Below are 26,726 nucleotides of genomic sequence, written 5' to 3' on the forward strand. Positions count from 1 at the left end.
GAAACTGCGTACCATATGTATCAAGCCTTTTTCCCCGTTTGTAAACGGGCAAATTCTCAGAATCTGCCCATTTGCGAATTGGAAAAAGCCTTTTGGGATGTATCATCCCAAAAGGCCATCGCAAAATAGAGAATTGCAAAATTTGCGATTCTCTATTTTGCGAATGCAATGAAGGAATTGCAAATTATGATTCCTTAAATGCAATTCTGAAAGCACCAGAAATTTGCTATTTGGCCTTAAGGAATGGCAAATTACCACCAACTTCAAGTTGGTTATAATTTGCGATTTTCTTTAAAAACACTTTTTTGATTTTTTTAAAAGTCCATTTGTCGCACATATGTGCAAATGTGCACACATGCATATTTCAGGGGTGCAACAGGGTGTCCTTTTGGCACCCTTGCAACCTTGAAATTTCATTCTCAATTTGCAATTCTCTAATTGGTAATCGCAAATTGAGAATGTCTTCCCATTCATTCCTATGGGTCTCCTAGCGCATATGAATGAATGGGAAGGTGTTATAGCAAAGCCTACAAACATTGCATTTTGCGATTCTTTAATTGCGATTCGCTATAAATCGCAATATGAGAATCGCAAAACTCTTTTTTGATACACATGGCCCTATATCTCCAAAAACCAACACTTGAAGCACATTAAAAACCGAATGTTTATTAACAGAGTAGCAGCTGATCCGACTCTAAGTAGCCAGAAACATCCTAGAAAATGGAGTGCGTACACTGACAATCAAATCATGATGGGTATTCTCCATGCTGAAAAACATTCCAATCTGGACAGCCTGTATCACTATGGCTACCCAACCAATATCCCTTACCACAGCAAGAAAAACAAAACATATCCTTTTTTCTGCCACCTAAAGTAGTCCAGCTCCCTGAATTTGGTGACTAACCTTGAGCCCTCATAGACTCCACCTCACCCCCTCATCACCCTCTCAGCGTGGTTCAAAGTACAGCTATTGACCAATGGCCACCAAAGCATTAGCACAGGCCAGTTACACATATGACCAATAACACAAAGCTACCACTCTCTATTTTCAACATTGAGAAGCCTGCCCTGATGCATTCTCTGAAAGGCGGAATAGTAGGAGATGGCCAAAAGCAAGTGCTGGGAGGGTGGCCAAACCATGGTGGGTACTCCTCTAGGTTCTGATCCTCTAGCCCCATCTCACAGCCAACTCAGCTCCTCCCCCAGGAACAGAAAGCAACAAGAAGTCCTAGAGGCGATAGAAAGGAGAGACACAGCTGGGTCACCCAGCATATGGAGAGTAGAAGAAAGTGATAATCAGTGAAAGATTATCTGCATTTTCCAGATAAGAAAAACCCTGATTTCTCTAAAGAAGCAGCAAATGGGAAGGAGCCAATCCCATTCGTGGAGTAGAGGAGGGATGAGCTCACCAATGATGAGAGAGAAATGGCCACACCACCACCCTCTAACCTCAAGGCCCTAGTTCTTGCACCTTTTCCCAGGCAGCAAGCTAGAAAGGGCAACTATAGAGACCCTTCCGCCTAATGAAAAGAAAGGGAGAGGACTAGGGCCACTCGACTGCTGGCCTTTTCTTTAGCCAAGAAACCAGAAATCAGTTACAAGAGGACTTACGCTGGCAATGATCAGCCTTGCCGTTTGCGCTTCACTACGCTATGGATTAAAAGGTGAGCCATAGTATGCATTGACGCAACAGACACTAATGTTAGAAAGTAAGGGTACTGGAGCTGCTGAACCTCTCTAAATGATCCGATAGGGTGTGCCATTGGGGCTACTGGGGAAAGAAAGGGTCCTCTTAAAAACACTTATTTGATTGGACAAAGATGCTGGAAATGCCATTGCTGCAATACATAGCATGGAATAAATCCTAGGGAGTTAATTATAAGAGTCTACATGGGGAAAGGGGGCCTAACCCCCAACATCTCAAACTGAGATGGTTTGGTATGCGGATGTTTGAGAAAATGATAGTCTTTAAAGACAGGTAGGAGAAACAGGAGAAGGTAGCCCTGGATGCCACACAATTTCCTCACTTGTGTCCCTCTTTGAAACTGCACACAAATGAGAATAGAAGCCTTATTTAGATTTCTTGTAACAGAACCAATTTTATTGCCTCAAACTTCAAATGCCTTTGATCCTCAGCCAGCAGTTTTTGAAAATTGTGAAGAGTGAGAGGGTGGTGAACCCTAGAACCCATGATCCACAATGAGGAAGTCCATGGTTCTAGATGATGGTTTTTCAGACTTTGATAAAAAGAAACTCCTGTTCCCGATGGCAGGGGGTTCCCTTACAACTGAAAAAGGGGCAGTCAAGTGTGTGTAAATTGGTGGGCTAAGTCCATGTGAAGAAAAAACATTCAGGTCCTTCCTTCTGAGTCTAGGGGTACAGCAATTGCAACAGAAGGAGTGGTAATGTTCAGATTTCTCCAGGAGTCTAGTTATATTTCCAAAGTTGAAATACATGATTGAGAGGCTTTGAAACGGATCATCACTAGCTAAGCAAATATATCAACGTGGGACTTGTAACACAGAACCCCAGTTATAAATTGCATTTGCCATCTTTCTATAGAACCAGTGCAACTTTCCTTCCCATCAAGCATGAACATATTCACAATAGCTTTAACAGCAAGACAAGACTGACGAGGCCAAGTCTAGCTGCCAGTGCCTACCAGGTTTATGTCCCTGACAACTCACCCAAGAAGACGTAGAGTTGAGCTCAAAAGCAATGGAAATGTTTGTTACCCTTTTGACAGTTACCTAAAATGAAATTCGTCCCATATTTCCTGAGGAAGAATAAGAAAGAAGTCAGACACACATTTTTACACTATGTTACTGCATCTAACGAGGAAGGGCTAGTGCCATTTTTTCTCTATTTCTGCTGACTAGATAAGAAGGGTGTGGCTTTTGTCAAATCGCATTGGTTACCTCCGAGATCTTGGTCAGCGAATGAGGACTTTAGGTGGGAGGGGACATCAGACCTCCCCCAGCCTACTTAATGGCAGAGAGGGCACGGACGTGCAGCACATTTAGCAAATAGGATTGCTACTGCTGCTTGCAATTGAAACTGTTGTCGCTTGTTTTTACACAAGTACTGCTGCTAAAAAATGGCTCCTTACCTGACTTATGATTTGATTTATGGTTTTGTAAAGCGCACGTATGCCCATGGGCGTCTTGGCGCTGGAAGATACGGGAAGACTAGAGCATAGTGAGAACCCGGCTAACCAGATGTGAATAGCCAGGTTTTTACCAGCTTCCTGAATGAAAGCAGGGAGGTGCTGTTTTTGATTGTAAGTGGGAGCAGGTTCCAGTCTTTAGCTGCATGTAGCAGGAAACTTCTCCCCCCCCACCTAACCTGTTTGAAACGGGGTATCTGAATCAGTTTTGCCTGACTGGATCATAGCTTTCTGGATGGCTCGTAGAGTTTGAGATGTGTTCTTAAGAACTGAGAGCCAGAACCATGTAGGGCTTTGTATGCTAGACATACAGATTTAAATTTGATTCTTTTTACCGCAGGGAGCCAATGTAGGACACCTAGATGATCTGCAATAGGCTCAGACCTGGGAATGTCCAGTACCAGCCTTGCTGCAGCATTTTGCAGGCGTTGTAGTTTAGCTAAGTGCTGGACTTGCATCCCGGCGTACAGAGCATTCCCATAGTCTAACCTTGACAGGGCCATCGTCGTAACTACCATTTTACAGGAGTCAAAGGGAATGAATGGCAGGAGCTTCCTAATCATTTTCAGGATATACCACATGGTAGATATTAGTTTGTTAGTCTGAGTGTCAAACGTTAGTCTATTGCCAAGTATCATACCCAGATTTTTCACTTTGTTGACTGGGGACGGGCAGTTGCCTAGACTAACTGGCCACCATTCCAGAGACCATACTTCACTATTTGTTCCTAGTAGCATGTCCTCGCTTTTGTCTCCATTCAGTTTTAAACAGTTTATCTGCATCCACTGGCTGACTTGCATCATACAATTTTTGAATTTATCTGCGGTCTCTGTGGTGTTGTTTGCGATTGAAACCACTATTTGGGTGTCATCTGCGTACGAGACCTGTAGGAATCCACAAGTCCTAATAATTCCTGCTAAAGGAGCTACATATAAATTAAAAAGAGTGGGACTTAATGAAGATCCCTGTGGAACACCACAGGGCGAGTTGAAAGGTTTTGATTTCGCTTCTCCCAACTAGACTGTGAAAGTCCTATTGTACAGGTAAGACGCCAGCAATTTTCTTGCAGCTGGATGAACGCCGGCCTCTGCAAGTCCACCCAGGAGTGTATCATGGCTGACCGTGTCAAAGGCCGCCGAAAGATCCAAGAGGATCAAGGCGGCCCTCCCTCCAGCATCCAGTACACTCCTGAGTTCTTCTACTGCCATAAGCAGAGCTGTTTCTGTTCCAATTCCCTCTCGGAAGCCGAATTGTGAGTGGTCTAGGACATTAGACTCTGCGAGAAATTGGGCAAGCTGTTTGTTCAGCAATTTCTCCAGAACCTTTGCACTGAAAGGCATTCTTGCAATAGGTCTGTAGTTCCCTGGTTCCCTAGAATAACTCCCTTACTGCGTGCAAACACTTTATGTAGGATTAACTTCCTAATGGGATTTCACTTCACTTGGTCGCCATCTCCCTGCGCTTCGGTCAGCACATGAGGGGTTTAGGTGGTCGGGGCTATCCGATCTCTCGCAGCCTACTTAATGGCAGACCGGGCACGGCCGTTTGCACCCATCCACGTCCGGCTGAGGCCAGGGGCCTGCCACTATGCCCAGAATGTCACTTACTCCACGGATGAAATAAAAAATCTCCGCTCTACGTTACAAGTTAGACTCCCTACTCCTGCAAAAAATACGAGGTTAAGGACTCTCAAATCATACAGCTGCCACGTTCAATTCTGATGGAACAGATGACCCGCCCACCATTAGCAGATCCAAGCAACCCACTTACACAACACATTGTCTAAATCCTGACCAGTTAAGGATTTTCTACTGTGACACTCGATCCATGATGAAACATCAAATTGAGATCTTTCACTTACTAGACTCCAGTTCACCAGATATCCTCTTATTGAGCAAAACGTGTCGCACTGCAAAGTCCTCCCCCGACATCCTCACTGCCCTCCCCGAAGAATATTAAAAATTCCAAACTAACCGTTTAGCTAGCAAAATAGGAAGTGGCGTTGCCACTGTAATTAAGAAATATGTCAGGTTCTCCAAACGTACTTTGCAAACAATCCCGCTGGTTGACTGCCTTGCACTCAAATTAAAATCTCTAACATCTCCTCTTATTTGCCCCTTCCCCTAGAGAGCTCCTGACTACATGCAGCACTTTCCTCATGTATTTTACGTTGATCGCATGTGTAAGGAAGAAGGGGTATCCCCGACTAGAGTTCCTAATTCGGGATAGGTATAGTATTTGGAAGGAAAGTAATTAGGAACTGGTTACAAATGGAGGGCAAGGACGGACAAGTGACAGCAAAAACTCTTGAGGGACAGAGTGTATGATACAAAAATATGGCTTTTATTTTACTTTATTCAAATATTGTTCTGATAAAAAGCATCATTAATTTATTACAGGTAATTATTGTGTGCATACCTCCAACATACATGTGACTGTCAATCTACATATATATACACTTATTATTGCATCCTGTACACATTTCAAGATAATGAGTTTGGGTTTGGAGGTTGTGTGGAAAATTGTTTCAGCACACTGTACATAAAAACATGGCTAAATATGACATCTACGCGCGTTTCGGCTGGGGGCCTTCATCAGGGAGCCATGTGAGTATCCAAATGGGCCTCAGTGATTAGATGTTGCCGGTTCTCATAGAAGGATAGGGAGATCTTGACCTATAAGAGGTTTGTTTTTGAGACCTGGGCACTGTATTGTAGTTTATTGTGCTTGTTTTATTTCTCTTTCAGTCGGTATCCAGTAAACTGAATGTGGACTTCGGACTTTAAGCTGTAAAGGCGGTCTTGTACAGTTGCTAGGTGGCGTGCTCCTAGCACGGTAGGGGTGTTGTACAGTTAACCTGTCGATGAGGTTAATAGGTGCTCTAAGTCGGGATCTCTGGTCGTTTTCTCGTGGCGCTGACTGTCTTTGGTCTGTGTCCACTGTGTTTACACTGGGGGGTCTATGAGCTTTTGGCTTTTAACCGGCGGTTGTCGTCATATTAGTGGCGGTGCGAGGACACTCTCTTACGGTTATCTTTTCTTCGCTATTCGATCGAGGGGTCTGCCGGCGTCTGAACAGCGTTTCTCGTGGCGCTGGCTATCTTTGGTCTGCGTCCACTATGTTTACGCTGGGGGGTCTGTGAGCTTCTAGACTTTAGCCGGTAGTTGTCGTCATATTAATGGCGGTGCAAAGGCACTCTGACGGTTATGTTTTCTTCGCTTTCCGATCGGGGGGTCTGCCGGCGTCTGAACATGTAGAGCCTGGGTTCGAGAAGGCTAGATGGCGCCAGTTGAATTTAAACCCCTGATCGCACAAAATTCCTACTAGTCAGTGATTTTAACTACTGGGGAAACAACCACAATGGTGGACAACATTCTTTAGACTTCTCGGACCATCTTAGAAGTTTAAATCTGGAAAAACACGTTTCCACCCCAACCTAGGCCTTACACTAGATAAAGTCTGGACCACACACTTAACCCTATCCAACCTCACAGTATCACCATGAGTATGGTCCAATCACCACCATATCAAAGTCTCATTAACAGGTCTGCCTATGCAAAAATTACCACAGCACCATGGAATCTCCACCAGGAGCAGGTCACGGGTGGACCTGAGCTCCTTCTGTGAAACTCTAGCTATAACCACATCTGATCTAAATAATAACACTGATCTATACGGGAAGGTAATCTTCAACTGGTTAACAACTGCAAGCTATATCTATGCCCCAACACTTAACTCAAAACAGACTAGACAACATGACGTTTTCAAATGGTTCACTGACAATCTAAAGCTAGCTAAGCTAGACTTACGCCGTTGTGAACGCAAATGGCAGAAGAACTACTCTCCGGATGCAAAGGAAATCTTTACAAAGCAGCTTAAGGACACAAAATATGCATTCTGCAAGCTAAATCAGCCTCCTTTAACTTACTAAATTCTCTCGTCCATGAACAGAAAACTAAGGAGATCTTTGGAATCGTCTTTGAAGTTTCTAACCCTGCTAGGATCACTCTACCTATTTATCGTACCCCCTCTCCAAACTATACTTGCCCCCCCAAAATTTCTAAAATATGTATTGTTCAGTCTCCCAGCTCCAGCTCTGTCCCTTCTCAACCTTTCCCTTAGCCGAGGGCACATACCCAGTATATTTAAGGAGGCCATAGTGGTACACCTTCAGAAGAAAGCGGTCGAAGACTCGCTCACATTGAAAAATTACAGCCATATATCCCGGTTACCATTTGTGGCAAAGTACCGGAAGCACATGTAGCACAAAAAATCGATACCTTTTTAGAAGGAGTCTAAATTCTTGGATCCAGGATTCCGCCCAGCCTATTCCACAGAAGCAATCATCCTTTCTATTATAGATGACATGCATGAAAAATGTGACAGAGATAACACCCAGGCTCTGGTCCTACTCGAACACAGCTGGATCAAAAAACAAGGAAGTCAATATAGAATGTCCTAATTTCCTAAAGATATCACATTTAATTTGACTACAAGAGACATGGCTTAAGGAGCCATTCCACATTGAGGTGTATGTATCTATAATAACTCAAGCTATCCCCTCACCCAGTGCACGAGCAAAAAGGGGGTTGGCAGTACTGAAACTCAAACTGACGAAACCCCACTCAAACTAACAAAGATATACACTAGCTCACTTTACATCAGATTATTTTCTCACAAATGAAGGGTAACCGGGGAATTGTATTGATCAATTACAATAATAATAAATTTGACTCGTCAAAAAATTTGGTGGTATCGAACTTACAGAATGAAATAGACTTATTTGTTGGCAGTATCAGGATACCCTACATTTGAACCTGGGCAGGAGATTTTTAACATCGAAAAATGTCAAGTAGCTAATGACGGACTGAGCGTTTTTAAAGATAGTTTTGGTAAAGACCAACCACACTTCCGACACAATACATATGAAGAAATATTGAATGAATTGACATTTAAGCTCAATATGGAACTAATGGTCCAGAGCAAAGGAGAAGATAGCGTGGTGTTACTGACCTTTAGGGGGATGGCTATTCTTCAATTATAGACCATATTTTAATCTCTAAACACAGTCTGGTAAAGGTGGATTCATTTTTGGTTCAACCTAGTTCCTTCAGCGATCACCAGCTGTTACTTCTAGTTCTTAATATTAAGACCCAATATAAGAATGAGGTACAGCTGGCAGAGCATATCTATACAGCAGGCCAAAATTGGATTCATTTAAAGTGGACAGGTAATAATAAAAATGCCCTGCTGGAGGCGTGGCTAAGCGTCCGAGAGCGATGGCCGCAGCTTGAGCGTGCTCTCCCAAACCCGCGGCGAATGTCTGTTTTACAGCCTGCAAACCCGGTCCAAACCTCCCTAAAGTGCCCGACGGAGCAGCTGTCACCCCCGTGAGGGCTCCGGTAAGGTGCTCGGGGACTGAGATCCCCGCTACACGAACATCGCAGCGGCCAACTGCAGGGACGGCTGAGCCGAGCAAAATAGCGGCCCTGATGCGCTGATCGAAGCGCGGTCCTGATCGATGTCTGGCGGCCTCCTGGCGGCTCCCCCCCACTCCCAATCGGCTACTGGTGGATAGGGGCTCGGCCCCTGAAGGACTAACCGAGTCGCTGCGGGGGGATCAGAGGAGCGGCTTCTCCGGTCGCTGTCCTCAGGCGGTGTCGGCCCCGAAGTGGGTGAAAATGTAGACCCCGGCTTGGCGGCCTACTGGCGGCCGGAGTAGTGATGACAGCGACAAACCGCTTCGAGACAAGCAGGTGAGAGGGGCAAAGGGAGTCGGTCTGGCCCGCTGCCGCCTGCCATACACACGGCAGTGCCCCCCACCGACCGGAGCTCTGGACCTGCCTCCAGGAGTGTCCTCCCTTAACCCAGATAGCGCTTGAGGTGCGACCTCCCCTGCAATGGCACAGGCATATTGAGGTGTCGGAGGACCTCGGAGGACCTGCTGTGCGCCGGCTTGGGCTTCTGTTCTACCCTCCCCTCCCGCCTGACTGACAGGGCCTGCCTTGGGTGGGGCGCGGCCAGCCGGGCTGCTCGGCCATAGCTTGCTGGACCTTCCTGGCCGATTGAGCGGGTCTGGCGGTCGTGTCCCAGCTATAAAGGACATTGATAACAATGGGGTAGACCCAAAAGATCAATAGGACCTGGGTAACTGTATATATATATATGAAAAAAGTGGTCCTAGATACACAATTTAAGCACAATTAATGATATGAATATTATTTCTTCACAATCAAAAAACACAAAATCAGACTAAATCTGAACATACAAACACAAGGAGATGTATTATTGGCTTAATTCAGCTCAAAAAAACAGAAGAACCCAACACAACAATGTATACGACAATTTCTACTACAATTTATTTACAAATTCATAAAATTTCAGCAAAGAAAGAAGGAAAGGAAACAAAGTTGGTGCTCAAGTGAAGGAAAAAGAATTTCAAGGTAATTTAGTGCAACAGAGAAATTATATGTACATTGCACATGTAAAGCCTACCCATTTACAATCTATATACAATAATATACAAGGGGACAGGAAGGGGCAGGTGTAGGCTTAAAGGGGTACCTGGGGGGATCGTCGACGTTTCGACCCTGGCGCAATAAGGGAAGGTCACGACCTCTGCTGCGGGTCTTCTTCAGGACGGTTGTAGGGAAGGGGGGGGACAGGGAAGCACCTGTAACGGTAAGTGTAAATATTTTAACCATTTATAATAGGTATTCTAATCAGAAGGGATTAATTAAAAGAAGTGTTGGGTACATTACCAAATAAAATTAGAAGGTGTCGCAATTCCAGATCAGTTGGGCGATGCACCTATCAAAGGTAAAGACAGACCGGAAAACTGTTAGCCCATCTCCAAAGGCACAGTCCTCTCAAGTTTGTCAAGAAAGAGGTGTTCCACACTTTATGACTCACCTCAAGAAGAGAAAAATCTGCTCAAGGTGAAGATTCACTCCAAAACTAGTTGGTACACGATGGGCAGTTGAGATCAATCGTGCCTAGTCCAGTCCACGAGGAACATGGTACTGATGTTCAAGGGAATTAATTTAATTTCAAGCGTATCTGTATAGAAAGAATAGGGTATCAAGCCCATGTTATAATTTGCCCATTCAATCACTAAGCAAGTTGATCAGAATTACGTGTAACATGTAGATGGATCTATATTATGCCAACTACACAAATCAGAGTCCATCGTTATTGGGGGGAGTGGTACCAGTGAAACGCTAGGCCGCTATTCCAAATCACATTGGATGAAAGCGTTAGCGGCATGTATTTTGGTATTGCGATAACGCTTTCATCCAATGTGATTTGGAATAGCGGCACGCCTAGCGTTTCACTGGTACCACTCCCCCCAATTTAAAAAGTTTAAACTTGCACATGGAAGATAGCAGTGGGCTGACTAGTTCTTGCTGGACATGCCGTAGTTTAGCATTGCGAGTGAGACGGGGGTATAATACCATGCAATGGCGTCCAGCAGTAATGGTGGACCTGTGTTACTGTTTATAAATAACGATGGACTCTGATTTGTGTAGTTGGCATAATATAGATCCATCTACATGTTACACGTAATTCTGATCAACTTGCTTAGTGATTGAATGGGCAAATTATAACATGGGCTTGATACCCTATTCTTTCTATACAGATACGCTTGAAATTAAATTAATTCCCTTGAACATCAGTACCATGTTCCTCGTGGACTGGACTAGGCACGATTGATCTCAACTGCCCATCGTGTACCAACTAGTTTTGGAGTGAATCTTCACCTTGAGCAGATTTTTCTCTTCTTGAGGTGAGTCATAAAGTGTGGAACACCTCTTTCTTGACAAACTTGAGAGGACTGTGCCTTTGGAGATGGGCTAACAGTTTTCCGGTCTGTCTTTACCTTTGATAGGTGCATCGCCCAACTGATCTGGAATTGCGACACCTTCTAATTTTATTTGGTAATGTACCCAACACTTCTTTTAATTAATCCCTTCTGATTAGAATACCTATTATAAATGGTTAAAATATTTACACTTACCGTTACAGGTGCTTCCCTGTCCCCCCCCTTCCCTACAACCGTCCTGAAGAAGACCCGCAGCAGAGGTCGTGACCTTCCCTTATTGCGCCAGGGTCGAAACGTCGACGATCCCCCCAGTTACCCCTTTAAGCCTACACCTGCCCCTTCCTGTCCCCTTGTATATTATTGTATATAGATTGTAAATGGGTAGGCTTTACATGTGCAATGTACATATAATTTCTCTGTTGCACTAAATTACCTTGAAATTCTTTTTCCTTCACTTGAGCACCAACTTTGTTTCCTTTCCTTCTTTCTTTGCTGAAATTTTATGAATTTGTAAATAAATTGTAGTAGAAATTGTCGTATACATTGTTGTGTTGGGTTCTTCTGTTTTTTTGAGCTGAATTAAGCCAATAATACATCTCCTTGTGTTTGTATGTTCAGATTTAGTCTGATTTTGTGTTTTTTGATTGTGAAGAAATAATATTCATATCATTAATTGTGCTTAAATTGTGTATCTAGGACCACTTTTTTCCAGCTATAAAGGACACAGGGGCGAGAGAAAAGTCCATTGACGACCTGCTGGACGTGGGACTAGCCATACCATGGCGGCTCCAGTTTGGGAAACACTTACTGGAGCACTGACGCAGTTATTCAGAAGCATCTCGCCGGCCTGAGGGGTGAAAATGGCGACGGGGGGCAGAGGCTCTAAGAATAACGCTCAGGCAAGACTGTCCAAATTTGCATAGCAACAGGGCGGAGAAAAACTCGACTCGCCTAGGGCGGACAAAGACGGCGCAAAAGGGTCATCTCCCCAACCTAAGGAACCCACGCTCCATGATGTCCTGGCAGCCATTGGGGAGATGCGCACATCTATGGATTCGGTAACGACGGACGTTTCCCTACTTCGTGCCGATTTTAAGCAGACAAATGAAAAAAGTGCGTGAGATCAAGGTGGTGACGGCGGCGCTCCAAGAAGACACTTCCGAGCTCCAGCTCCAAATGTCCGACATGGAAAAGAGATAGAATCGTATGGCACAACAGCTGGATGACTACGAAGGGAGGGCCCGTCACAACAACGTTAGAATACTTGGGGTCCCGGAGAAAACGGAGGGGCCGGCGGTGGATTTCTATTTGGAGGAGCTAATTACTAACCACCTGAAGCCTAAGGCGCTGTCTGCTTATTTTTCCATAGAGCGGGCCAATAGTGTACCAGGCGGGAGGCCCAAAGTTGGGGCCCCTCCCAGACCAATTATAGCCAGAGTCTTTAATTTTCAGGACCGCAACAACATTTTGCAGACCGCCAGAGCGGGCCCCCCCATTAAAGATTGACAATTATGAGGTCTCCTTCTTTCTGGACTTCACGGCTCGGGTCCAGGCGCAACAACGCAGCTTTCAGGCGGAGAAACAAGAACTGCAAGGCAGAGACATTAAGTACGCAATGCTTTTTCCAGCCTAACTGAGAGTCGAAAGAGACGGTAAATCATGGTTTTTCGACTCGCCTGAGGCAACCTCAGACTGGCTGGAGGGCTGGACTAAGGTCGGCGATAGAACTAATAGACGTCATGGTGCGCCGGAGCGGGGGACCGGGGGCAGACCGGAGTCCGCAACGATGAGGGCTGACCTGGGGGCGAGCGGCCTCTCCGAGCAGGAGTGAGACACTGGAGACCTCTGGAGAGATGAACTTCGATGGACACTAGCAAGTATTGGGAGGGGGGAGCTGTTAGCGCAGGAGTTACCGGGGGTGGATATTTGACTTTGAGTTTTCCGGGTATGTAATGTGTTAAATTTGCACTTATCTAGACATGTTATGGAGAATTTCTTTAGGCTGTTCTTCGAGAATGCAGGCTGTACTGTACTGTTGTCTTGTTAACCCGCCGCGGAGTGAGGGGAATGCTTCACCTCTACGCAGTTAGTATGGGTGGGGAATGCACAGGCACTCTGCCGGGTTGGGGGTGGGCAGTTCACAGTCCACAGGCAGGGGAGCAGGGAGGGGGGAGGAAGGGAGTAAGTGGGATGTTTCAGGGGTGGGGTGGGAAAGTGGTATTGTTGGTACTGATTATAGTGAATGTGTACAAATTCAGATTGCAATGTTTGTGGGGGGAAGGGCTGGTTGCACTTTGTTGTGTGCTTTAGTTCAGGGCTATACTTCAAGGATACAGGTGAACGCATGGGTGTGGTACTGCTGAGCTTTCGAGGATGTTTTGAATTTGATGGCGGACGAGGTCTTGGATGATGTGACAACATCTGATACTGCACCAGTCCTGGCTCCGGTGCCCCCCCTTACCCTGATTACTTGGAATGTACGTGGGTTGGGAGATAAAATTAAGAGGGGCTTGGTGTTACAATATGTAGGTAGGGCAGCCCCAGCACTGGTACTGCTTCAGGAAACGCATCTGGTGGGTTCGACTTGTAAGGCTTTGGATCGATGGGGATATACGATGGTGATACATTCTGAGTTTTCCTCTGGTTCCAGGGGGGTGGGAATCCTGATGCGTAAACGATTTCCCATGATAGTACAACAGGTGTGGAAAGATACATTAGGACAATTTGCAGCTATCTCCTGTTTATGGGAAGGAAGGAGATTCAATGTGGTCTCAGAGTACATTCCACCTGCCTTACACTCAGTTGCTCTCCCTGCCCTCAGTGCATTTCTGCTGACACTACCTGAGGACGAGCTCATATTGGGCGGAGACTTTAATGCGGTTCTCGACGAGGGTCTTGACCGCCACCCTAGCTGGATGACGGGGTCGCCTACAGCGCGGCTGACAGGCTATGTAGAGGCTATGGGTCTTACGGACGGATGGAGGTTCAAACACCCCGGGGATCGAGGCTACACCTTTTACTCAGGGGTACACAATAGTTTATCATGTATTTACCATTTTTTTTTATCTCTGCAGACAGCTTGCCCCATATAACTGACGTAAAAATAGGCCCGAGGGGCATTTCGGATCACTCTCCAGTATCCCTGATATATTCTTCTCATGTGAAATCCCGGAGGCGTATCTTCCCGATCTCACCCCATTTTTTTACAAATTCCCAAAATCAGAAAGGACTTAGTCACGGCTACGAAATGTTACTTTCAAGAGAAGATCGTCTCAGTGGACTCACCCGGGGTCCTGTGGGAAGCATACAAAGCGGTGCTCTGGGGCCAGGCGATAGCCTCCATAACTGGGCACAAGCGGACGGTGCAGGAAGACCTGGCACACTGGAGTTCGACCTGGAAGTTTTACAAACCAAACATGATCTTGATCCCACTGAGGAGGTTAAGCGTCAATTACGCCTTAAACAGGCAGAATCCGTGGAGTATCAGCGAGTGCAGGTCAGACAACGGCTAATGCGCACTCAACATATTATATACGAGGTTGGTGATAAGGCAGGGAGACTTTTAGCGTGGCTTGAAGAGAAAGATAAGGCCCAGAGGACGATAGCACAACTTCGCTCCGCCGAAGGTGTGGTATACACTTCCCCCACGGATATTGTAGACACTTTAGCCAATTACTATGAAGCAGTGGACACCTCATCCTCGGGTATGTCCTCTGCCGAGGCGCAGACCTATATTAAAGATATTCAAATGCCCTCCCTTTCGGGCGCAGATGCCGAACTTTTAGAGTCGGACTTTACTACGGATGAGGTTATGGGTGCTATTCACTCTTTACAGTCAGGCAATGCTGTGGGGCCAAATGGGGTCCCAATAGAACTATATAAGCGAGTTTCTAATTAAGTGGCTCCGCATCTGTTGCGAATGTTTGAAGACAGCTTGGCTACGGGGGAGTTACCTCAAGATCAACGGACGGCTACAATTATAGCCATACCAAAACCTGGTAAACCCCCAGACGAATGTACATCATACCGTCCTATTTCGCTATTGAATGCGGAAGCAAAAGTATTGGCCAAAATGATCGCCGTACGCCTAACCCCACATCTGGAGACCCTGGTACATCCGGACCAGTTCGGGTTTATGCCGAATAGAAGCACTGCGCTAAATTTGAGACTAGTTCATGCGGTAATGGCGCAGATATCGGCTGTGTCGGAGCCGGCAGTTATCTTGTCTTTAGAGGTGCGAATTGCCTTCGACATGGTCGAGTGGCCGTATCTATTCGCGGTACTACGACATCAAGGTTTGGGCCAAAGTTTTGTGCTTGGGTAAAACTCCTGTACACAAATCCACTTGCGCATGTTGTAGCCAACGGGCATATTTCCAGGGATTTCCGGTTAAGCCGCGGTACGCGCCAGGGATGCCCCCTGTCGCCCTTGCTTTTTGCATTGATTTTGGAGCCATTGGCAGCATGGATACGTTGGGACCCAAGATAAGGGGTCTCAACTGGACTGAGTCCTGGGAGGACCGCATATCGTTGTATGCCGATGATATTCTTCTTTACTTAACTCTCCCCAGGCGTTCCCTCATGGTTCTTCTTGATATCTGTAAGATTTTTGGGCGGGCCTCTGGATACACCATCAATTGGTCCAAATCGGTATTATTTGTCCTTAAAGGGCCCCCACCGGTCCTCCCAGACGGCTGCCCCCTGATGGTCACTGATGGACCCTTTAAATATCTGGGGGTATGGGTGACACCGAATCAGGAGATTTTTTATCACTGCAATTTGCTACCACCACTTGAAAGGTTTCGCTCGGATGTAAGGCATTGGCACACCCTGCCGTTGACCCTTCTAGGGAAAGCTGCGTTATTCAAAATGATGGCATTGCCACGACTACTTTATATCCTGGAAAATACTCCATTCTTAGTGCCTCCAAAATACTTTCAGTCAATAAACGCACTGGTCTCTGGCCTACTCTGGGGGGACAAACCGGCACACGCATATCCCGACAAAAGTTGGTACGAGGGTGGTTCGACGGAGGCATAGCGCTCCCGAATGTCCAATTGTATTATTGGGCATCACAACTAAAGATCATAAATTACTGGCTCCACGCTCCGCAGACGGAGCCCGCGTTCAAGGCGGATAGATATGACCTAGGGGCCAGAGGAGTGATGACCGCGCTCTATGATCCTAGAGGTGCGGTGGCCCTGTTCGGCTCACAAGGTGAAGCTCTGGCACATGGCATCGGCTCGTCTCAAGTGTCACAACACGATCACGCAGATGACGCCACTTTGGGCAACGCGCCGCCTCGGCTGTCTCTGTAATAGTAAGGGTTTTGAGGCCTGGGACCGCATAGGCATATCGACGGTAGGAGCCCTTTATAAGCGGGGTGCAATCTTCACTTTTGACCAACTAGCGGTTCATTTCCACTTGGTGGATGCGGAACGTTTTCGCTACTTGCAAATCAGTCATGCCCTTAGGTCTGTGCTTCCGACTGAAGGAAAGCTACCGGAATCCACTCCCTTAGAGGGCAGACTGCTTACGGAACATATGCTGAAAAAGGCGACCTCATTGGTCTACTGTAAGTTGGTTAAAAACATGCCTGACCCCATGGACACACTTAAAACCGCCTGGACTGCGGAACTAGGTGACTTTGATGAATCGGACTGGCAAACAGCGCTTTCCTCGCCTCAGGCGGTCGCTGTGCCGTCCCGGCTCAGACGGATACAATTGAAAGTCTTGCATCGAATATATTTCACCAGGGCCACACTATATAGAATAGGTACAATCTCACACCAGTACTGTTTGAGGGGCTGCGGGGAGGTGGGGACGTTCTACAACACTATTTGGGACTGTCCATTGATTGCTGGTTTTTGGTCTAGGGTTATGCGCACTATATCACAGGTGGTTCGTGTGTTGTTGCTCCCTGAGCCACAACGTTGTCTGTTGAATATTTGGGAGCCGAATGACCTGAGCAACCCCCTACAAGATTGGGTAACGATTGTTATTATGTACGCCAAACGAAATGTGGCCAAGGCATGGGGAGCCTCTGCAGTACCGGCGCTTAGCGCCTGGAATGCTGACGTGGACTCAGCAATGATTGCATAGAAGACGGTATACTTGAATCGTAAGTGTGCGCGAAAGTGGGCTACAATTTGGGGAGCCTGGAATGAGTATAGGGGGCATATTTGTGAACCACCACAGTTGAATAGCGATACAGATTTAGATCGACAGTGAGAAGGGATGAGCGAGTCGTGGGTGGGCAAGGCATCATTGTATAATTGTCTGAACTGAGCTGCTGCTATATACTTCTATTGCCATGATGTGACCACTCTTCTTCACCTTCTTCATTATGTACAACTGTTTTGCACAATGTGAACCTTGGTAATGCCCATTGTTTAAGATGTTTCTTTCAACAATAAAAATTGTTTAAAAAAAAAATGCCCTGCTAGAAAACATTATTAAAGGTAACAAAGATTACGTATTTGCGTGTACATAGTTGGACCCCTGCTCAAAACATTTTGTTTTAGCCTTCTGTAAACTCACAACAGCCATTACAGCTAGCTTAAAAATGAAAGCTAAACATGGACATTTAACTAAGCCGAGATAATTTGACCAACAATGCATGCATGGGAAGTGGAATCTTAGAAGAGCCTTACATGAAAAACCAAGGAACAGGGAGGAGGTGAAAAATAAACTTATTATATAAATGCTCTTTAGAGAACAGAAAAGCCCAACTCTGTTTACAGGCCTGTAAAGCTTTAGAGCAGGAGGCCAAACTTAGGGATAGCACCCTGTTCTGGAAGACTAGAGATTTAACTGATCCCACAATTGAGACTGATGTCCAAACAGCAGATTGGCTAGCCCATTATGGTAGAATCTTTAACCCTGCTAATAGAGCTGTGGTAACTCCGCATAATGATATAATTGTGGTTGGCACTCCATATTTAACTACATTTTTCCTTGATGAAGTCAACCTAGCTCTTGAAAGAGTGCTAATGGGAAGGCCCGTGGCCCAGATGGGGTCTACGTGAATGCCTTTATATCACTACCTGCACTTTAAGGACCTATTCTAGCACAAGTATTGACTGCAGCCACTAACGGCTATATTCCAGCAACATGGGCCGAATTCACTTTAGTACCGTTTTCAAACAAGCATTTGCAATGCAATAGGTCTCGCATTAGGAAAGTTTGAGCTATTGGTACTGTAAATGTTTTTTTTTAATTTATGTTTTGTTTTTGAAAATAGCGAAATTAATAGCTTTGTCATTTACAATGCCAATAGTTATAACTTGCGCAAATGTGACACCTATAGCATTTGTAATGCAATATGTGTTGTATTTACGTGACTTACATGTATTGATATTACAAATAACAATGGCTTTTAATTTTTTGTTAATTACTACTTAAATAAAGGTTATTGTAATTTATAATGGCAATAGGTTAAACGTTTGTAAATAACTTTTGTGAAGATTATGTTCAGTGTATTTTATTGTGACAAATCCAAGAACAGAAGTGAAATATTAACATCTTTTTGTTACATTTGTAATAAAGCTTGAAACATTGAGAAAACATATTTGAACCAGGTGTTGTTGAATGGTTGCACAGAGGTGAAGGTAGGTGAGGGTGTGTGAGAGGGAGGGTGTGTGAGGGTGTGAGGGTTATTGAGGGAGGGTGAGGGGTGTGAGGTTGTGAGGGGGTGTGAGGTTGTGAGGGGGTTGTGAGGGGGTATGGGGTTGTGAGGGGGTATGAGGTTGTGAGGGGGTGTGAGGGTGAGGGGGTGTGAGGGCGAGGGGGTGTGAGGGCGAGGGGGTGTGAGGGTGAGGGGGTGTGTGAGGGTGAGGGGGTGTGTGAGGGTGAGGGGGTGTGTGAGGGTAAGGGTGTGAGAGTGAGGGGGTGAGAGGGTGAGGGGATGTGAGGGTGAGGGGATGTGAGGGTGAGGGGATGTGAGGGTGAGGGGATGTGAGGGTGAGGGGATGTGAGGGTGAGGGGATGTGAGGGTGAGGGGATGTGAGGGTGAGGGGATGTGAGGGTGAGGGGATGTGAGGGTGGGGGTGTGTGAGGGTGAGGGGGTGTGAGGGTGAGGGTGAAGGGATGTGGGGGTGTGAGTGGGTGAGGGGGTGTGAGGGTGAGGAGGTGTGTGAGTGTGAGGGTGTGTGAGGGGGTGAGGGAGTGTGAGGGTGAGGGGGTGTGAGGGTGAGTCAGCGAGACCTAAAAACAACAAGTATTCAGAAAAACAACAAATTATCTGCATGTGGACAGACACACCTTTGCAGGAAGCAGTGAAGGCAGGTCTAGTTACAAAGAATGCGTGTGCATACAGTGCGCTGCCAAATGGGATTCAAGCCATATGATGCAGGAAAAAATGCACACTACTTCCACACTGCATCTCCTCTCATATCTGAGCTGCGCACCTTTACACACACACTTATTTTAGATGATCCCTAGTTCAGCAAGACAAAGAGCTTTGTACGACACCAGCTCAAAAAGCTTCCCACCCCCAGTTTCATCTCTGGGTTTGATGTGGGGTGATGTATCATGGCCACAGAGTAAGACACGGATGCGCGCGGTGTGTCATGGAACAGTTAACCTTGCTCCTGGTCCCTAGCACAGCAAGCCAAAGGCATCCACTGCCACAGAGCTGCAATCTGCACCAGGGACGGCATGGTAAAAAAGTCTGCTGTAGTGTGACTTTCTGTGACACTCCAGACACTTGAGAAACAAACCAGCCCAGGCAAATTGACCGTAAAGAAGGCAACTGAGAAAGATAAGAATCTATTCCACTGCAGCATCTGTGTGATGCAAATTAATCACAGCAGGATACTAAAGTCATTAAGGCAACAAAGGTGAACGCTAAAAAAATAGACATGGCAACCTGCCTGCTGACTTGCACGGTCTAGGGGCAGAGCTATGGGAGGGAATAAACGGTCTTTGAATGCCCTGCACATCTCCTGCAAAGTCAGACAGCACCTCTGCAAGGATGGCTGCCAGCAAAAGTTATTGGGCTGCTGGCGGCTGCAAATCTCGCAGACGCTGACATACTTAATATGGGCACCAGATAATCTTATGAGCAATTTTACAGCGCGCAGGCTTTTCTACTAGTAAAAAGAGACCCCTCTTCTTTCCCAGAGTAAGGTAGAATGCTTTGATGCCGAAATACCTCATTAAAGCAATCCGTATTATGTAATGCTTAATGCTTGTAAACACCACTCTCTGGGCCAGATGTACAAAGACACTGTTTGGAAGAAGTGATTGGAAATTTCCCGTTGACTTTTGCAACGTGTATCAGATTTCTCACACACCTATGCATTATTACGATTTGCAAAATCATAATTCGTATGAAGTCACAGAGCAACCTGCTTAATGAACAGCAGATTCCATATGGGAAACATTTTTTGAAAGCACTACATGTGTCTTATAAGAACCGGTGCTGCTGTAAAAAAAAAAAAAAAAAAAAAAAAAAAAAAAAAAAAAAAACAGCACGATCCCCGCCCCATGCCTCGGAGCGAAAGAAAAAAATCTGGTGCCGGAAGCAATAAACTGTGGGGTAAAGTGTGCACTGATACAACACATTTGTGTGAATCTGGCGTATCTACTTAGGTGAGCCTATGTCCAAATGAAAAATGGGAACTCCGATGCGCTTTCACAAATGCACTGAGACGCGCAAGTATAAGGAGCACATACACAGATTCTGGCCCCTCAAAAATACATAAGTGCACTTGATGCACACCCAGAACACGCTAATAGAGTCAACAAAAACTGACATATACACAAAGAACACAGACGGGGTCTGACGAGCAGATATGCCACAGTGCGTCCGCAGTGGCAGCTACTGATACACAAGTTGAGCAAACGCACGCACTCAGAGTGCTTTGAAGAATGTGCTTTATGTATATAGTTTTTTTTTTTAAACTACCTCATAGCGCTGTACCAAACCTTTAAGCTACCCTAATCACCAAAACACTACAACACGTCACACAACATCTAGAAGGCAGGGCATCTCTACCAGGCTGTGTGTTGCACGGGGAGAGCAGCCAGCCTGCAGACATCGAATGTAGAAATATCAAGGGACAGCCGGTGGCCGGGATGAGGAGCTACGATGACGCCAGGAGGAGCCTCGAGCAGCCGAGTATAGTGGAGATGAGCTAACCCATATCGGACTGGCGGCCCGGGGGGTGGGGGGAGTGGTGTGATTAAAACTGAGGAGCGCAGTATCTTCCCCATGTCCCACTCCTAAAGCTCTGCCGTGGGGGAGCAGTTGCTCGCTTCCTTCAGCAGCAAAACAAGGAAAGGCGGGGGAGGGAGGGCAGGACCGGAAGTGGGAGGTGTTCGTGGCGAGCGGCGGAGAAAGGGCGGTCGAAATAAATGATGGACCACTTTGCGACTGAGAGCAGCACACTGTAAAATGGGAGGAATAAAGCATAATGGCGGTAAGTGGGGCTGGGGGGGCGCTTCAATGTAGGCGGCGGCGGCGGGGGGGCTTGTATGTATGCGGCGGGGGGGCTTGTATGTATGCGGCGGCGGTGGCGGCGGGGGGTGGGGGGGCTTGTATGTATGCGGCGGCGGGGGGCGGGGGGGCTTGTATGTATGCGGCGGTGGCGGCGGGGGGCGGGGGGGCTTGTATGTATGCGGCGGCGGGGGGCGGGGGGGCTTGTATGTATGCGGCGGTGGCGGCGGGCGTGTCTCTGTATGTATGTGTGTGTGCGTGCGTGTAGGTGCCTCCTGCGTGTGTGCGGCGGGGGGGGTGACAGTGAGTGGGGAGAAGTAGGGGGGGTGCGCGTGTGTCTGTGTGTGTGTGTGTGTGTGTGTGCATGCATGTGTGTGTTTAGGGAATCTGTGGCAGGGACGTGCACGGCGCCGGGCTGGGCGTGCGCGCTCACGAGGTCAAATCTCGGCCTGAAAATGCGCGTGGCACTTTGCTGTCCACATTCCCCGAAAAGTAACTACATTAGTTGTCTCGCATAGACAGCAAAAGCTTCGCTTTTGCTTTCGTCTAGCGAGACCTAAAAACGGGGACAAGGAGGACACTCAGTCTCCCTTCTTGATACATCTGTGAGGTTACTGGGAAGGATTTTACTAGAAAGATTAGAGACTTGGGCAGCGGTCAATTAGGTGCTTTCTGATTCATAATACGGATTCAGAAGTGAAATTGGCACTCTAGAGCAATACTTACATGTAAACTTGCTCCTGAGTAAATATATATTGCGAAGAAAGGCCACCTGTTTTTATGTTTCGCTGATTTAAGCAGCACATTTGATTTAGTCAACCACGCTAAGCTGTGGAAGACAGTGACCAATATGGGTGCACCATTTGATATTATATCATTTAATTGCTCAGGTATGCTATGGTGTAAACAGTGAGTGTACCCCAGGATTCCGCGTTACGAGGGAGTGCCTTCTCGCACCCCTTTTTATTTTCCTTGGAAAAAAATTAGATGGATGAGTGCTTACAATTGCTTGACCCCAATATACTTTTGTATGCAGAGGACACAGTATTAATATCGAGGACGACAAATGGCCTACAATGCTTAATTGACAGATGTTCAACATTTATGGAGGGCAAAGATATGAAGCTAAACTTTTAAAAAACGTATGTTATGACTTCTGGTTCAGGAAAAGCAATGAAGAAAACCAATTATGTTAATGGTCAGGCATTAGGGGAAGCAGAGACTTTCTCCTATTTGGGGCTTCAATTTTCCAACTTGGGATTGTGGAGTTCACATCTGAAAACTGGAAGACTGAAATTTATTAGAACCTCAGAGGCAATTTTTAGATTTGCATTCAAACTTGGAAATAAATAAGTGCTACAACGGTGTAGGAGTAAATGTATTCGTAGTGTAGCTTATGGGGCTGCTTTCTGAGGTATGATTAATTGTAAGGCATTACAAACATTGAAGAACTAGGTTTTACGCAGACTACTGTCAGGACCCAGTTCCACTTCATCTTATATTGTTCTTAATGATCTAGCCACTCCTTATATTGAAGACTCCATTAATATCTGTGCACTTCTACTTGGCATACCATTTGGACCAAGGCTGGAACTAAGTTTACTAAAGATATAATTAAAGATTGTGTAGCCATGGATTGTGTTGTAAATAAAAGATTCTTCTGTAGCCAGGCAATGTATAAGTAAGTTGTAGTTTTATTCATAGATAAAGCTTCAGATAAGTTACTGTAAGATGCATAGTCCAGGTGGTGCCCACCAGGAGCAGCCTCCCTACTGCTCAGCCTGCTCATTCCAACTGACACTCCCAACTTCACCAGGCACCTATGCATTCCACGACATAATCAATCATCCAACATTCCAGACATCTCCAAGCACTCCAACACTCATCCTGGCTGAGCAGTAGGGAAGAGATACATAGGCATGGGGAAAGGCAAACAGTAGATTATATCACATCCTGTAAAACCTGGGTCGGGGACAATCGATATTTGCCCGGCGGTATTGCCTCTGTGACCCACGAATTATTAATCAATGAAGAGGCAGGCGCTGGAGACTGGAAAGCAGGAAACAAGGTTTTTATTCTCTCCGGAGGAGAACACAGCAAAACAGACAGCAGGTATCGTTCTGAGGTGCTCTAACTTATTTCTGAGGCCTGGCCCCTTATATTCAGCCTTTTGCGGTTTTATTACAGTTTACATACTCATGGCAATGCTTTGATGTACGGAAAGACATTCCCGGAATCCCCCCTTTGGGCCCGTTCCCACACATATTTACAGTAGAAGTCCCCACCCTGGTCACAACAGGTGATGACTATCGCGCAGCTGGATATTCCGCCAATTCATGGAATGCGGGGTTCGATCGGATCTCATGGGGTGGGGGCTTTGATCAACTCGGGGGCCCTTTGATGAGGGAAGCTTTCTATTGCACGGGGAGGGGCAAGGAATAGTATCGGCAGAGCTGGGTGTCGGCCTGGGAACGAGGAAGACAAACGGGCACACGGGGAAAAGGGGTTTGCATCAAAGGGCCGGGGACCAGGAAAGGGAAGAAGGGAGGTGTCGCGCTGGGAACAGGATGAGGTTCTGAGGCAGAGCCGCGCTGAAGAGGGGTTTATGATTCAAGGCAGGGGGGGTTGGTCAGCGTGCAGGCTTGGTGTGGGCGAAGGGCTATGTCGGGGGCCAGTGGCATGCAAAAAGGGATGGTCCTGATCGAGGCACCTAAAATGGCGGGCGCGCACGACAAAAGTGTGGCATCAGGGAAAAGGCAAGATGGCGCAGATAATGTTCACCAAACCGTACTAATTTTCCACAGTCCTCCCTTTAACATATTCAAGACATCTTGCTGGTTCATTTTCTACTCAGTTCTATTATGGTGGGCATAAGAAGAAGCAGTAGGAACCCTAGGCGAAGGAGTCGTAAACATTTCATTTAAGATCTCTAGTTTTAGGAGGCGGACCTATTGATAAACTTTGATAAACTTGTTTAGCAGGAAAGTCATAGTAATGCAATACAAAAATGATTCGAAGTGCGAGCAGTGAGTACATTTCATAAGGTGAACTGATGGATTGTTACATAATTAATACAATGTTGGCTGGGAGAGAAACAAGACGTAGCCGAAATGATAGTGAAGGAATGTTCGAAGTTTAGTAAGTTTTCAGCAATTTTCTCATCTTCTGTTGGCACTGTGGAGCACCGGCGGTGGAGCTACGAGTCCAGCTCTATTCTAAGTTCCGTGTTGCAGGCCACGACCTTTTCCTCGCGTTTCTGGTCAAAAAAGGTCTTTTTTTCGCCCTGCGTCCTTTGGGATCAATAGTCAATAAGTTCGGGTGGAAGAAGAGTGTGCAAATAGTCCATAGGGTAGGTCGGAGAAAAAGGGGGATGGAGCAAGGCCAGATCGGGAACAAACTAGGGGAACGAGAGATTTCAGATAGGCGGGCTCATGACCGAGTCAAGAGAGCGGGGACCTTTCGGCACACATTCGAACATGGAGCAGGGGCATCAAGTTAGCCCTTTCCTCTCCTTTTGTTGGAGATAGTGCCTCGTCCTGTAGCTCTGTTCTGTCGCGGTCACGCCTTGGCCCATGTCGCAGACGTTCCATAGTCCGTAGTCAGGCCACGTGCTCCCACATCCGGTCCTTCTTTCCTCCGGCAGCAGTACCCTTGAAGGAGTTTGAAAAAGACAGTCTTTAGAGAATTGGTAGAGGAAAGTAACCACATAAGTCTATTTCTCTCCCAGCCCCAGGTAAATGAGAATAGAAACGTCCGTTATGTTAGGGTTCACAACTGACATATAAATGATCGATGGTGAGCCTGCTGGATTTACTATGACTTTCCTTCACGATTGTTTAATATAATCACGACAGTTCATCTGATGGGGACCCACCTTTGTAATACAAGCCTGACAATGCTATACCGTTCTCTAGGGGTCTATATTTACAAAAAGGGTGTTGTGAGCTATCAGCATGGTACTAACAGGCATCTCGCTGTGGGACGAACATAGGCTAAACATTGTTCATATTATCAATGCCTCCTGCCTTTTACCTAAACATTTTCGCTTTTCGACAATGTTCATTGTAATGGTTCTCTTTGCTTCGGTCTAATCTTTGACTTTGTAAAACATCATTCTGGTTCCTATGCAGCCTCTCACGGCCTAATTACAAAATTAGAAAAGACAGGGGTCTCATGGGAAAACAACTAGGGACATAGAAAACGGTGGTGGGGGAGGGCATCGTCTTATTTTGGGTTTTAACGGCATTATCGGCAAAAGGCCACAGTTCAGTTGGTGAGCGTTCAGTGACACTTCCCAAAACTCTGAAATTTGCTTATCAAAAATCGCTTCTAGGAACCACAGCTGGCCTGCGTTAGTTGTAAGTCGGCTCATCTTTTACAATCGGGGGTGGGGGATAGTTAAAAACTCTTATCGGGGGCAACTGAACGCAATACTGGTTGCGTCCTGGGAAGATGGGGGGTTTCGATTACTTTTATGGTTTGGGTATCGCGACAATTCGGAACGGGGAAGGTCGCGCTATCTGGGGCACTCTATTCCATCAGGGGAGCCGCTGACGTAGTTCCCTTATTACGGGTCAGATTAGGGAACCTCAGTCGTCTTACCCGTCCTTTCCCTTATGGCCAATTCAAAATAGTTTTCGGAAAGGAGAGGTAGTGGCACAGCGTTAGGGCGATTGCATTAAAGACAAGTTTTGAGCAAATACTGGCGGTATTTGAAGCCAATTGGGTGGTGTGCTAGGGGTGGTAGTCTGCCAATTTCGGAGCTAATCGCTCGGAAGAGTGGGAGTGTGAAGGAGAGAGGGAGAGAGAGGAGAGAGAGAGAGAGAGAGAGAGAGAGAGAGAGAGAGAGAGAGAGAGAGAGAGAGAGAGAGAGAGAGAGAGAGAGAGAGAGAGAGAGAGTGCAACGGCAGGCTAAATAGTACACGTGCGACAGGAGGGTGGCAGTGTATTCGAGAAAGGCTATTTAGTGCATTACACAGCAAAGGACAGTTATGGGTCTGCGTTAGAATCTTGAAAGCATGTAGTTTGAGGCGGACGAGCATTAGACAGGGTAGAGGGGGCATGCTTTGAGGAAAAGGAAAAAGGAGGTACCATTGTGTCGCACTTTCTTGCACTCTTGGTCCTTCGACCAGTTGAGTCAACGCTTCAGTCACACACACACATTCTCTCATAGTTTCGAATCATACGTGACATGGGTTCATTCGTGCAGCCTGGTTTAAGGGTGATCATTTTTCATCAGATCATACTAATTTTACGGGCTTGTTTGCTACGTGAGTAGTTTGTAGGCGTGCTTAGGCG

At 46.4% G+C, this 26,726-nt stretch overlaps 1 protein-coding gene across 2 annotated transcripts in view; it reads right to left on the reverse strand.

The window, feature by feature from the left end:
* MAPKAP1 (MAPK associated protein 1) overlaps window positions 1-26,726 on the reverse strand; it is a 733,860-nt gene that overhangs the window by 582,462 nt on the left and 124,672 nt on the right. The window lies entirely within an intron of this gene.

This window comes from Lissotriton helveticus, chromosome 5_1 (assembly GCF_964261635.1).
Source record: "Lissotriton helveticus chromosome 5_1, aLisHel1.1, whole genome shotgun sequence".
Lineage (NCBI taxonomy): Eukaryota > Metazoa > Chordata > Amphibia > Caudata > Salamandridae > Lissotriton > Lissotriton helveticus.